Source organism: Halichondria panicea, chromosome 7, assembly GCF_963675165.1.
Source record: "Halichondria panicea chromosome 7, odHalPani1.1, whole genome shotgun sequence".
NCBI classification, from domain to species: Eukaryota; Metazoa; Porifera; class Demospongiae; order Suberitida; family Halichondriidae; genus Halichondria; species Halichondria panicea.
The window spans coordinates 6,502,573-6,516,138 of record NC_087383.1 but is presented as its reverse complement, the minus strand read 5'-3'; the positions used below and the strand labels follow the sequence as shown (position 1 = coordinate 6,516,138).

Sequence of the window (13,566 nt, the reverse complement as noted above, 5' to 3'; positions counted from 1 at the left end):
TGAAAGGCCGCTTCTATCAAGCCCTGAAAGTTGTATGGCAAAGAAAGCTTGGTCCTCCTAAGCCTGGTGAAAGTTTTCACGATCTGTTATGTCGTGCACGTCTGCTCGAAGAATACGAAAAACAGTACCAAGAGTCGGCTAGGACCAGAGAACCAGGCAGAACTAAACAGTTTAAGCTAGACGATCACATTGTCAAGAAACCGAATAGTGAACAGAAGACTGGTGACTCAAGACGTTGCCATCTGTGCAAGGAAGTTGGTCACCTTCGTCGAGATTGTCCGCACAAGAGAGAAGCCCCTGGACGAACTTTCAGGACCGCTAACACCAGTGCTGTAGTGACGCGTGTGCGACCCGAGGATCTAACCGAGGCTCAGCTAGAGCAACTCTTAGCCGAAAGAAGACTAGAATGTGAAGGAACCCTGTTGCAGCTACAAGAGGGTAGCGATGTGAACACTATAATTGCCTCTACGAAGACAGCTGAAGCTGTGGGTCCTCTGATGGAAGTAACAATTGATGTAGAAGGGATCCCGATTCTGGCCACTGTGGATACTGGAGCCCAGTCTACCATCCTGTCACGATCTGCATTCCATGAGGTAGCCCGACACATTCGTGAGACTGGACAGGATGTCCCCACGCTAGAACTACCGACAGTGAAACTCTATGGCAAGGATGGCCAGAAGGGAGGCAAGGAATTATGTATTACTGCCCAAGTATCCCTTTGTATTACCCTACGATCCCAATCTGTGACGGTACCAGTGTTTATACAGCCCGATAGCGAACAACCATGTTTACTGGGGATGAACTCGTTACTGCCGCTTGGTGTCCAAGTAGTTGATGAAGACGGCAAGCCCTGTCGTATTGGTGCCCAAAAAAGACGGTAGCCTCAGGTTTTGTGTAGATTATCGTCGACTTAACTCTCTCACACGCAAAGACGTGTACCCTCTACCACGTGTGGACGATATACTGACCTCCCTCGGCGAAGCAAAATACTTCACTTCCCTAGACCTTGCTTCTGGTTACTGGCAGATCAAGCTTGACGCTGATGCTCGCCAGAAGAGTGCCTTCACTACTCACAATGGCCTCTTTGAGTTCACTAGGATGCCATTCGGTTTGTGTAATGCACCTGCCACTTTTCAACGGGTAATGCAGAGAGTTCTTTCTGGGTTGGAGTATCATTGTTGTTTTGTATACCTCGATGACGTACTAGTGGCTTCCAAGACGTTCCAGGACCACCTACAACATCTACGCCAAGTGTTTAGTCGCTTGAGGTCGGCTTTGCTTCGGTTAAAGCCAAAGAAATGTGAGCTCCTGAAAGATAAAGTCAATTTTCTTGGTCACGTAGTCTCTGCGACTGGTATTGAACCAGACCCGTCAAAAACGGAAAGGATCAAGTGTTACCCGTGTCCTGTGGATGTGACATCCCTGAGACGTTTCCTAGGACTTGCGTCCTACTACCGTCGCTTCGTACCTAAGTTTGCTGAAGTGGCTGCTCCACTACACAAACTCACCAAGAAAGACGTTCCGTTTCGATGGACTAGAGAGTGCAAGTCCGCTTTTGAGAAGCTGAAATTGGCGCTGACGACTACCCCTGTGTTGACATATCCTCGGTTTGGCCCTAACTGCAGTTTTATTCTGGAGACTGATGCAAGTACAGTCGGGTTGGGTGCTGTCTTGGCCCAACAACAAGCAGATGGATCAATACACCCGGTGGCTTACGCTTCACGATCTGTCAACAAACACGAAAGTAACTATGGTATCTCGGAGCTAGAGACACTAGGACTGGTGTGGGCTGTGCGCTATTTCCGACCATACATACTTGGACACCCATGCACCGTGGTTACTGACCATACCGCTTGTCTGGCTATTCTCAATACGCCGAAACCATCTGGCAAGCTGGCGAGATGGGCCTTAACCATACAAGAGATGGATCTCACTATCAAACACAAGCCAGGACGAAAGCACACAAACGCAGATGCTCTCTCGAGGATTGAGGAAGAAGATACCCCGAACGGATCTGATGAAAAAGAGTTGCTCACAGAGAATTCTATTGACAAAGACGAGTTGCTCACGGAGAGTTCAATTGGTGCTGTGGAATCTGTTGCTCAAGACTACAGTCCTGTTATACCTGATGCAGAAGAAGTTGGTCGACTCCAAGCTGAGGATAGTGACTTCGTCACTATGCGCAATTACCTGCAACATGGAGAATTACCTCTTGATGAGAAGTCATCTCAGAAGATCGTGCTAGAAAGCAAGTACTTCACTGTAGTTAATGGTGTACTCTATAGAGAAGATAGAGACCGCCCTTGTATAGCCGTACCTCTGAGTCTACGACAACAGCTGATGGAAGAAGCTCACAAGGGTCGTTTTGCAGGACACCTTGCTGATAAGAAAGTCCACGATCGCCTGAGACGTACTTTATGGTGGCCTAGTATGAGGAATGATGTCAACAAGTTTTGTCACTCGTGCCTGGAATGTTCCACTCGCAAGACGGGCCGCAGATGTTTCAAACCTCCTCTACATCCGATACCTGTTGGCGGTCCATTTCATCGAGTTGCCGTCGATATACTACAGTTACCTCTCACAACTAATGGTAACAAGTACGTGGCTGTATTTATGGATTATTTCACGAAATGGCCCGAAGCATTTGCAATACCTGATCAGAAGGCCGAGACAATTGCAAAGTTGTTCACTGAGCAAATAGTGTGTCGACACGGTATTCCTGAGGAGTTGTTGTCTGACCGTGGTGCTAATTTTCTGTCGACATTGGTGCAAGAAATTTGCAAATTACTTGATGTAAGAAAAATCAATACATCGGGCTACCACCCCCAAACTGATGGCATGGTGGAACGATTTAATATGACTCTCACCAACATGATTGCCAAGTCATGCAATGTCCACAACCGAGACTGGGACGTACACCTTCCGTACTTGTTGTTTGCCTACAGGTGTAGTGCTCAGGAATCAACTAAGGAATCGCCCTTTTTCCTAATGCATGGACGTGACCCCCGCATTCCAACCGAGAGTTTGCTCGCTCAGAACCGGAGTCCTTATGCCGTGGATGCTGATGATTTCAAACTGGATCTCGTCTCTAGTTTGTCTCTCGCTTGGAAGCTGGCTAGTGAGAGTATTGAGAGTTCACAAATTTCTCAGAAACGTTTTTACGACCGTGTGACTAAACAACCAAAAGTGCATCCCGGCGATCGAGTGATGGTTTTCATGCCCGCAGAACAACAAGGTAAAACCTGGAAACTATCGCGGCCCTTTCACGGTCCTTACCGTGTGTTAAAGGTGACTGATACCAACGTTGAAGTTCGGCTCGTTGGTCGACCCTAAGACGATTCAATCTTCGTTCATTTGAATCGAGTCCGCATGTGTTATCCCGAACAAGGTGATCAAGTATGGAGTGGACGTGTCCGTAGATCTCGAAAAGCCAAATGTAACCGTTCAAGTGATGTGACTTCCTACGTTGATCAATATACTGGTCCAATGACACGTTCTCGCTCCAAGAAATGAATTACGACAATGAACTGTATACAACAATGAACTGTAAAACTGTGTTTTTGTTTTGACTGTTATTCCTAAATATCATACCTGAGTTTCGAGGACGAACCCCAAACTCAGGGGGGGATATGTAACGATCCTTACCTATACTCGTTATGTTATTCTATTAATAGCTATAGGTTAGTCTATTAATAGCAGCACGTGTGTTGTGCTGAATATACGGTATGATTGAATATATCATCTCTGCTTTGGATGCCTGTGTCTATGACTATAATATATGAACATTGACTTACATTGAACAGTACTAGGTAGTTTGGCTAACTGGTGCCGTAGTCCTGCGTGACATATGCCTCTGATCTGCATGAGGATAATTATGTCAAACATTACTATAACAAGTGCAAAAAACATTTTTTAAAAAATGGGGAAGAGTAGGGTTGGAAGAGCATGTGCATTGAAGTAACAAAAAATTTCGAAAACGAGATTGTGGGTTGGTGTATAGTCTTTGCATGCTCCAACTAGTTGGGAGTGGTGCTCAATCTTTACGATCTTTAACAGTTGGCATGGGTCCATGCAGCACTACTTCTCGTTCACCTTTTTCTTTATGCGAGGCGCTCGATCCCCTATTTGACCATCAACTTGCATGTGTTTCGATACAGTAATAATGCATTTGAATGAGATTTTTCTTTCAACCAGGGAGGACCAGCACCGAAACACATAGTGTATAATTACAAGAGTACATGAATAGCACCTCCTGAATTTGAGACTCTACAGATGAGCCCTGCCCACCAAAACTCGAAGTAGTGCTGGACCCAACTGTTAAAGATCGTAAAGATTGAGCCCCACTCCTAGTTGGAGCATGCAAAGACTATACCAACCCACAATCTTGTTTTCGAACTTTTTGTTACTTCAATGCACATGCTCTTCTAGCCTCGATCCCAGGCCGATCCGTCTCTAATTGAACGCTAGGTCGCCTCCTCGGCCTGGTATTGATTGTATCTGGGCGTGACCGGAAACTGGTAAGTATCAGCTATGACTGTAAAATCTTCAGTTTATCACAGTTGGCTAAAAATACAGCGATATAATGATATAATGACACTAGAAATTAATACTGTGCACAGCAGTACTGCGTCTATAATAAAATGCAGATGTTTAGAAGCGAAGATCTCAAACAAAAGCTTCCAGAAAGACTTAATAAATACTGCGTTGGATATGCCTGCTAAGCCTTCAGGTGGCATAACAAAGATTGTGTGTTCACAGTGCATCAAGAGACAGTAGAATCCTGACGTCACTGGTCAGGATAGCAACCACAAGTGTTGAAAGAGCCATTCCACGTCAGTAGTTTTAGTGCAGGTAGTTCTATAAGATCGGACCCTTGGGAAGGACACGAGTGGCACTGGGGCATCCTCTTTCAATTAGTTCACACCCATCAGCTAGGAGGAGTACGACGGGGGTTGGAGGGGAAGGTTCCATTTTGCTCCTGTATACAAATTAGTATGAACTTAAATTCACCATTCCACTATACATTTTGTAACTCACAGTGATGGTCCACACAAACTAGCCACGATCCCAGGCCGCACTTCCTTGAAGGCCGGTGAAGGAGGCTAACACAACACCAGTGTCAGTGCCGTAATGTCATATCTTGATCCAGATACCAAGGATTGGGCTATAGGCTATAGTGTACAATTTCCAATGATGAAAGGGGATTATTGATTTATATCACTCACCTTGACAATACATCCCAGGCCCAGCCACTTGTGGACACCCCTGAGCATAGTATACAAGAGATCGATGGCCAGAGTCTGAGGATAGACTCTACCAAGTGTATCTGGCAATCAATGGTCTAATCAAGCGCTTGTATTAAATTGTGTAGTCAATCAAAGGTAGTCACTGATAGCAGAAACTTGAGAACCTAGGTCTGTTCTTTCACAAGAGTGATGCTCCTTCTTCCTTCGCACAAGACAGCTCCTCCCACTCTAGCTAGCTAAGCCTATATCTATGACAAACTAAACAAATAGACCTATGACACGGAGTTCTTTGTGATTTAACGGTGATTTTACAGAGTAAGTATGCTTACATACACTATTAGTGTTCTATTCGCTCCACCTTGCTCAGGTATTCGCTCTTTTTTAGCGAATACCTGAGCAACCACAGCAACCACAGCACATGCCCAGATACACGCCCAGATACAATCAATACCAGGCCGAGGAGGCGACCTAGCGTTCAATTAGAGACGGATCGGCCTGGGATCGAGGCTAATGCTCTTCTAGCCTCGATCCCAGGCCGAGTTTTCGCTTTTATAACGGTTAGGCGAACAACTGGGCCTGGTACTAGTTGTCTGCGCATGCGTCAGTCGTTTGTCAGATTCTGACGAATGGATATTCTCGTTCACTTTTGTGACATTTATATTTGTGTACTATCGTGTACTAGAAGTCAGTTCCCGTTTTATCATTATTGGAATCGATTGGAATGGCTCTTAGCTGAAGCTTCTCTCTTCTCTGAAGCTTATTCTGAAGACTGAACAACAAGGGAAGAGGTATAAAGCTTTGTCAAGCTTGTTAAGGTCAGATATTTTTGTGTGGGCCCTATGGCCGGCTATGCTATCAAGTCTTGTTCATGTTTGGCAAGAATGTAGGTAGACTATAGTTTCATCATTAATATGGTGGATCAAGTGAAGAGTTTGAGCTAGAGAACTTGGTGCTGCCATCATCAGCTCGTCGACAATGACACTATAACCGAGAAATTTAATATGTATAGATCTACACATATTTAAAATGTCTACTTCTCTGTACAGGAGCAATGGCTAATATCCAGCTATCCCAACAGTGCTCCTCTTGGCTATACTAACGGACGAGACTGGACAGTTTGAGGTAAGGGTTTAACCGTCTTTGGTTTCTTTTAATATTGTCCTATACTCACAGACACAGGACTGGAGTATGACCTGCTCATTCGAGCGTTGCTGGGTAGCTCAGAGACATCAAGAGAATCTACGTTTTCTCAAGCAATGAGTTACAAGTTGGGGCCTAGAATCAGAGAAGTCCAGCAGCCTGCTAAATCTTTTTGAAACGTAATTTGAATAAGGCATTCAATCATCTTGAAGTTGCCCTGGGTCACTGTAATTGTGCTGCAGCACAACTGGCAACTCCCCAGGCCTTTGTGAAGCAGCTCCCTATGTGCATCTTTTGTGTACTCACTCTGTGCATTTTCTGTGTACAAATTTCGATTATTGATTTATTAAATATTTTTGCCGACCACAAATATACAATGAAAATTTGACGCATGCGCAGACAACTAGTATATACCAGGCCCAGTTGTTCGCCTAACCGTTATAAAAGCGAAAACTCGGCCTGGGATCGAGGCTAATGCTCTTCCAACCCTACTCTTCCCCATTTTTTCAAAAATGTTTTTTGCACCTGTTTGCAAACTTTTTTCACTGCATGCATGCATAGAGTGGTCCTGGGAGGCCACGTAACTAATCACGTTTTGTTAATGGGCGGTTTTTTTAGGGTTACCCATCTTGTGCACTCCTTTTTTGGTTTGAACAGCTTATCCAACATGCAACCATAGATATAATATTATACCGTATAGCGCGAAATTTTCGAGGCACTTATATTTCGTGGATTGGCCTCTAAAAGCATTTCGTTGCACAATGTTCGCGGAATGACTGCTTACCGGAAGCCACGCCTTTGCACGTTATAGCAGGTAATTCTAATTAAAGAACAATTTTAATTTTCGTGTATGATTGCTAACCCACGAAATCCGTGAAAATTAAGCCCCTTGAAAATTTCGCGCTATATGGTAGTCTATACTTCTCACCATTATTTTTTTCACAAATACACTTGTTTGTATACTTTTTTCTTATAGGTACCAGCACATAGATTCTATGGTGCTACCTAGATCAAATATTTTCAGTAGGTGGCATTACCATAGTACTATGATAAAAAAGAAAGTTGCTACAGCTAGATCTAGCTAGCTAGCTAGCTGTAGGCTGATCGAATTTTTATTTGCACTGTTGCAGTGTCTGTCATGATAATTATCATAAGACCACTCCAAGTGATACTCTGGTTTCTGGTCCACCGCCCGCATCAGATTTTATTCTTAGATTTCTATCTCATTATTGGATTTCTATCTCATTATTTCTACTACGCATGCGCAGAATGGTCCATGTAGTACAAAATAGTGTGATAATGATATTCATTTGCAAAATAATGAGATTCATAAGGTGAAATTGATAATGACATAATGAGAAAAGCCGCCCGCCCGCATGCAATTAGAATAACTTCAGGACCAGAAACCAGAGTGTCACTTGGAGTGGCCTAAAGTTCTTGGTCTTGTATATAGATGCATGCATGCAATAATCATAAGCCATATGATTATTGCATGCATCTCTGCAAGACCAAGAACTTTATGATAACTTAAATTTATGATTAGGGGCAGAATAAAAGCTGCTCAGATAAGAGCTTGTGTCAACTTAACTTGCATGCGAGGAGCTAGCCTAGCCACCTTCACCGGCGCGGCCGTCTAAGAGTGATTCCCTGATGAAGTGCGGCCTGGGATCGAGGCTAGCAAGGAGCATTAACTGGAGCGGTAAGAATTGACAGTGCAAAACACTACTGTTGCTATAGATCTTAAGTGGTGAGGGGTGTGGCCATGCTTTCTGCTATGTCTGAGCATGCTCAGTAGGTAAACAATGGCGACCTCACCTCTGCACTCATTAAAGAGAGCTTAGCTTCCACCCTAGCAAATTTAACTTTGAAGGAAATAGATTAGTTACTGCACTACCCAAGGCGACAGAGAACAGTACGGTGCCATTAGTTTGTCCTGTGGACCTACAGTTCTCTAGATTATCTCACTGAAGAACGTGAGAGGAAGATGAAAAAAAAGTTGTTGTTTTTGTAGTTTTGCTGTTCTTATAACTTTTTTGTATAATGTTCAATTCAGTTCATATTTCACACAAATGTCACAAATGATATAGGCAACAGATATATAAACTCAAAATAACTGTGTCTTGTGTCTTGGGTGAGATCCAGAGGGGGCCTTTTTGCTGTTTTCGACCCAACCCTACTATTAGCACTAACGTGCTAATGATTAGTAAAGAATACCTGGCTCCAGCAGAGGATAAGCAGTTCTTCCTTCAGAAATGCCAGCAGGGAAACCTTAAAGCAGTTCTTACTTCAGTGAGTTTATTTGCAGAATCTCAATGCAGGTGAGAGCCAACGCGCATGCTCAATAGTATACATGCTCGTGGGCATAATAGCAATACCATTTTTTTCTGACATAAGGAATTGTGTTTGAGCATGCTCAGTATAGGTAAACAATGGCGACCTCACCTCTGCACTCATTAAAGAGGGAGTAGCTAACACCCTAGCAAATTTAACTTTGAAGGAAATAGATTAGTTACAGCACTACCCAAGGCGACAGAGAACAGTACGGTGCCATTAGTTTGTCCTGTGGACCTACAGTTCTCTAGATTATCTGACTGAAGAATGTGAGAGGAAGGTGAAGAAAAAGTTGTTGTTTTTTTAGTTTGCTGTTCTTATAACTTTTTTGTACAATGTTCAATTCAGTTCATATTTCACACAAATGTCACAAATGATATATGGGCAACAGATATATAAACTCAAAATAACTGTGTCTTGTGTCTTGGGTGAGATCCAGAGGGGGATTTTTTGCTGTTTTCGACCCAACCCTACTATTAGCACTACCGTGCTAATGATTATTATATACAGACTGTCAGGCAGAATCACATGCAGGGAAACTCAAATTAAAGGGTAGGAAATGATGAGATCAACCATGCATGCATGCATGCATGCTTGTTGCTGAAAAGGATGCAAAATTAATGGCATACTGCATCAGTGGATCGGAGCGTTTCAGCTCTCTTCAGTGCAGCTATATATAATTATACCTATTATACCAATAATTATAGCTATTATAGCATTCTATATAATTATAGTGCTAATATTAAGTATAATTATTATAGACTCTATGCATGGACAAGTTTTGCTACACACAGTTCATTCTGAAAAGGCTGCATGCACTGAATAGTACATAATTATATTATTTGCAAGCATATTTTATTTTGCAAATCCACAAATTTCAATCCATGACTATCCTATATAGAAACTCTTATACACGCACTTCATTGATCCTTGAGCAACAAACACTATACCGTCCATATAATTATATAACTTGCTTGCTCATGCGCACCAAGTCATAACTTATATCCATGCATGCAGTGAGTGGTATATCTTTCAGACCAGCGCTTGAATGTATATATGCATGCATGGGGTTATTCAATATACACAGTACTGCATGTACACTGTAAAAAATGGTGTGTGGTTTTGACGCAAGTGCGTGACTATTGTGGCAATTATCAGGAAAAAACGCAAGAAAAAAGGCACGTTTGCCACAATAGCCACGCACTCTGCGTCAAAACCACACATAATTTTTTTTACAGTGTAGCCAGGCCAAGTGTAGTGTAACCTCCAATAAAGCTATATAGGGACAACGTAATACCTCTCTATACATGTTTCAATGCAGAATTAAGTACAAGTGTTTGATAGGCTATTTAACATAGCTATAATTATAGCTTATAGATCGATGTTGTGAATTAATGAGTGTTTTTTTAGCTGAAAGTTCAATTCAGCCACCTCTGCACTCACTCTCCGTGACACCTCCACACAGTCAGTCTATAGAGCTGCAGGAATAATAAGAGAATCCGAACATAGTTGACAGAACAATTACACCATAAAACGACGAGCCTATAAAATTATTATGTGTGTACGGTATACTACCTCAGGGCCACTGTAAAATATGAATAATTTATTATGCAAGAAGAAACATTATATAATTATAGCCAAGCCATGCACCTTAGTATAATTATTGCGGACCTCATATGATGCATCACTAACATTTTGAGTTCTAACACAGTATACACACAATGATACTAACCACTACACTCACACGTACCTGACAGCTGCTTCTCACGGTGGTCCAGACTGAAACCATTTAAAGGGTCGGCTAGTTCATCTACACGAGAGAAGAGTACTGAAATGTTGGCAGCACATTGTATAATTATAATAATTAGCATAATTTGACCCTCTTGATCAGAGTCTGGTCGACCTATAATAATTATATTCTCACATCTTATTATTAGTTATTACAAGATATGTACTGTATAAGCACTATAGCCACTAGGCATGGCATGCATGGAGGAGTACTTTATCTTTCGGCACTAAATATAATTATTATAGAGGACTTTCTGTAATGTGGTCCCGGGCCGATTTATAACAATGTTGAAATAGAGATAATGAGGCTGGGAAAGAGGCTATACCTCAGGTAATGCTATATCATGCAGTATACAACTACAAATAGATTTTTGATGTCTTTATATTAAGCCCAGCACATTGTAGCCTCGATCCCAGGCCGATTTTTCGCTCTTATAATGGTTATAATAGGTGAACAACTATAGGGATCGAGGCTATAATTATACTCTTTTGTGTGATTTAAAGATCCCGATATTACCACTGCATGTTAGATTGAATCCACAATTGGCCAGGCACACGTTAATTAATAGCACATGCATAATTATGATAATAAGTACGAATGGTTCGATATAGCTACAAAATAATAATTTAAAAATCATCACTGATAATTGACAGACTGAACACCACCGCTACGTAGTAAAATTTGAAAGAGAATAATAAGAAAAAGAAAATATATCATCAGGCTGACAGCCTTGGGGCTCCCCCTAATTCTCCTTGTAGCACACTATTTGCACAGTATTATTGTTAAAGTTCTGTATTGGCACTATATATATGTAGTGACAATCCGTCCTGACAACTCATTCCCGTGCATGGTTGTCCATTGCATAAAGACCTGCTTACGATGATTTGTATAACAGCTATTATATCTGTAGAATACTAGCCATGGGCATTTCAAAATTTTAACTTATAAGCTACCAACTAGCTTGTTCATGTCTGAGTATAATTATGCACAACTGAAATTGATATCAGCATCATTCATACAGTCAGATCAGGTATGCTATTTCCCATGATAATTAATGCTGAGTGGTACATTATACATTATTTTATTTTCTCGCAAACCTGTTATGCAAATAGCAGTTAGGCTTATTACAGGAAACCCATTATACATGCTCGTGCATGCCGAAGTAGAGTTCAAAGTGCTTTCAAAAGACCGTATAGACATTGTAACTGTTGAATGTGAGAGCAATGTGAAGGAACAATCGCTAACAGCTGAGCAATTGACGATAGCCCATACAAAACATGAGATATAACGTTCCGAATCGGAATGAAAAAATAAGTAGGTATATTATTATAATTATAAGAGTCCTCAAGTATATAGCTAATACATTTATGTCACCAGTTTCTACAACTAGGATTGCCAACGAACATAATTATATATATATCTCAGGCACCGGACACTACCACATGCACGTTACAAGTTAAACAGGAAAAGCCCGATAACCATCCAGCGTTCTTTACACACTACAATATTGCATGCACTCAGTGCAACTCAAACTTCTGGAACGCGAGTACTAGCTATAGTCTATATAATTATAAGAGCAAACAGTGACGTAAAAGGATTCTCTAAACTGTGTTCAAACCAAGAGTATACTGCATCAAAGTTATTTCCGTACCTGAAATTCAAAGCAAAGCAATACAAAACTAATACAAAATTACACCTCTTTTTTGTCTCGATAAATAAGATTATATAGCTAGTAACAGTGTCAAGTTTCGATGGAGAAAGCCAAAAATAGCCTATAAGGTCCCGATAAAAGCAAACAAGGTGATACAGATGTGAAATACCTCAGGACACTCAACAATTTTTGAGAATCTAAGTTCCTCAACAAACTGCAAAGCTTGTATATACTCAATAGTTATACGATGACAAAAGCTAGGAATGTGCTGAGAATGCTTATACAATCATGCATATACAAAGTTGTATGTAGATGTATTATATAAAGCCGGTGTAGATGTCAAAACCAAGATCATGTTATTGATTGTTCTATATAGAGTACACTCTGCAAGTGTTATAACAGCACCATAATCTGGTCCAGCTATTTAATTACATAAGCAAAAATGTGACCAAAATATTTATCTATCCGACAAGAATTCACGACAAAGATGATCTCTCCGAGTTCCCCAACAAAGCTTGACGGTGAAATTATTGGAAGCAGGTTACTTGGAAGCTATCAGTATAATGAAGAATTAGATTACCTGGATGTTGAGTAGTAAGAAAAGGCACCTCAGTGTATTTGTGATGGTGCATGGCTTATAGTATAGCCTCGAGACCAGGCCGATTAAAATCGGCCTGGTCTCGACTTATATAGATGTAGATGGCTGCATGGGTTAACCAACTGATGCACTTCATTATAGAAGATGAAACAAATTATAGTGTCTGCATGGGAGGTACACACATATGGACTCTTTTCCTCATTCTTCAGGAGCCTCAAGGGCTGCCGATATTAAGGTGCATGTCTTTATAGATTTGTCTGTGCATGCAGGGATATCCCTTTTATTAACATCCGTGTATAAAAGCAGTTGCAGAAAGTGCATCATACTCACTGAAGATCAATCAACTGCCTCTTCAAAAAGCTCCAAACTCTCCGACGCTACGTATAAGAAGACATGAAGGCTCTCATCATTGTGACTGTAATAATCATGTTTAGGCCACTGTTAGTTGCATGCATACTTGTTTCAGATCAACCTCCCTCCTCGTTTTGCTCACCTCCTCAATTAAGTCAGCCATTATTTGAGGTCAAAGTCCTTTTTTTGGCTGACATTGCATTATTTTACCATGTGCCATGTTGCAAGTTGCATTGTGCACCAAACAGCCAGTGCGTAAAAAAATTAAATTATTTTTTTCATACTCCGTCCTTTTGTGTATTGTCGTCAGTTAAAAAACAGGATATAACGTCATCAAAATATAATAATGGGATAATGAGTAATAAAGGCCTCCCTCCCTCCCTCATCGGGGTCGAGCTAGTATACTCATCTGAAACAAATGCAACTAACAGTGGCCTCATAGAGAAACAAAGGAATTTAT

At 41.4% G+C, this 13,566-nt stretch overlaps 2 long non-coding RNA genes across 2 annotated transcripts; one reads left to right on the top strand and one right to left on the bottom strand.

Moving 5' to 3' along the window:
- Window positions 1–4,650: 4,650 nt before the first annotated feature.
- Window positions 4,651–5,776, bottom strand: LOC135338606 (uncharacterized). Its single transcript, XR_010395640.1, has 3 exons — window positions 5,226–5,776; window positions 5,038–5,171; window positions 4,651–4,978 (listed from the first exon to the last, which is right to left on the bottom strand). It is a non-coding gene; the product is annotated as an uncharacterized LOC135338606 (long non-coding RNA).
- On the top strand, window positions 5,764–6,756 carry LOC135338632 (uncharacterized). Its single transcript, XR_010395672.1, has 3 exons — window positions 5,764–6,061; window positions 6,293–6,368; window positions 6,420–6,756. It is a non-coding gene; the product is annotated as an uncharacterized LOC135338632 (long non-coding RNA).
- The last annotated feature ends 6,810 nt before the right edge of the window (window positions 6,757–13,566 follow it).